This window comes from Meleagris gallopavo, chromosome 9 (assembly GCF_000146605.3).
Source record: "Meleagris gallopavo isolate NT-WF06-2002-E0010 breed Aviagen turkey brand Nicholas breeding stock chromosome 9, Turkey_5.1, whole genome shotgun sequence".
NCBI lineage: Eukaryota > Metazoa > Chordata > Aves > Galliformes > Phasianidae > Meleagris > Meleagris gallopavo.
This window is the reverse complement of record NC_015019.2, coordinates 4309031-4310887: the sequence shown is the minus strand read 5'-3', so window position 1 is coordinate 4310887 and position 1857 is coordinate 4309031.

Here is a 1857-nt window from a genome sequence, read left to right as displayed (position 1 = left end):
TGACTTTTGCAATAACATTCAAGAAACAAATCATTATGTTCCAGTCTGCTGTACGTCATGGGCTGTATTAAGTTTTGTCCAGAGCAAAGTCCAGAACATGTAGGACTATAAAACACAAGTCAGAAAGAAGTAGCTGCAGGGCTGCCCTTGTTCCTCATTCCAAAGCAGCTGCAGTGAAGAACATTAGCTTTTATTTTCCCACAGCAGCTGTCTGGCCCCTATTTGTAGTGGGTAATGCTGTCATGTAAAGATAATCTGTTCCCTTTTTCCTGTTGCAAGTGCAATAATCTGGGATGGTTTTGTTCAACAAATGTGATATACTACTTGCTGCTAAGGGAGATTGAGTGAGCTGGGACCAAGCAGGAAGAGGCACCAGGACCACTTCGGGTCAGAAGTGACCTGGGATGCTTTAGAAGTGGACACTTGGGACTCAAAGCAGAAAAACACCCAGATTAAGGAGAACAGTGACACAAACAAGCAGAAAATGGCCACAAATACCAAACATGGTCAGACTCTTTGGGGCTGTTTGGCTAAAAAGGAGTTTTACTTCACTTGGATGTATGAAAATTTTGCCAGAAGGTTGCTATGGTGAATTCCAGTTCTTCCAAACCTCTGCTTACTGCAATTACATTGCAAAGCCTGGGAGCTGGGAATCTTTGATTCTCTGAATGAGGAATGTTGGTGGCTGACTCTTCAGGATGTGTTCAACCAGCCATGTTTACTGTCAAGAAAACAAAGATATTCATATTTTTGTACCTTTAGCAGCTACTTACAGTTGCTGTTAAACCTTCAGGCCACTTCAGCTGCTGAGACCTTCTTGAATAATCTTTACCTGAAATGCTGCTTTCCAGAACATCCCATTGTGTGCCAGCTGAGGTTGCTTAGAGGATCACAGAATCACAGAATCACGGGTTGGAAAAGACTTCCAAATTCATCAAAGCCAACCCACCCCACCGTGCCCATCACCACATCCCTCAGTGCCACATCCCCACAGTTCTGGAGCACCTCTGGGCACAGTGAACCCACCACTCCCTGGGCAGCTGTGCCAGTGCAGCACCGTTCTTTCTGAGAAGGTCTTTCCTAATACCCAACCTGAACCTCCCCTGGAGCAACTTAAAGCCATTACCTCTTATCCTCCGAACTGGACTGAGCTTTCTTTGCAAACTAGACATTTATGTTTAGTCCGTAAACTACAATATGCATAATGACAAAGTATTTTTGCATTTCGTCAGCTTTTGTTGCTTACTTCAGCTGTCACTAGTTGAATGCTGAAAACACAGAGGCTGTGCAGAAATGTTGAACATTTTACCATCAACAGACCTCCCCAGTTATCATAGAACCACCAGAATCATAGAACCATAGAACAAAAGAACTATAGGGTCATAGAACCATAGAACCATAGACATAGAACCATAGAACCACATAGACATAGAACCAAAGAACCACAGAGTCATAGAACCGAGGAATCATAGAGTCATAGAACCATAGAGTCACAGAATCATAGAACCAAAGAACCATAGAGTCATAGAACCATAGAACCAAAGAACCATAGAGTCATAGAACCAAAGAACCACAGTCATAGAGTCATAGAACCATAGAACCAAAGAACCATAGAGTCATAGAACCATAGAACCAAAGAACCATAAAGTCATAGAACCGTAGAACCAAAGAACCATAGAGTCATAGAACCAAAGAACCATAAAGTCATAGAGTCATAGAGTTGTAGAACCACAGAACCAAAGAACCGAAGAGCCACAGAATCATAGAATCATAGGATCAGAGAGTCTCAGAACCAGTATCTGGCCTTTGGGCATTGCCCTGTGTGGCACCAGCAGGAACATGGGCTGTACATAACAT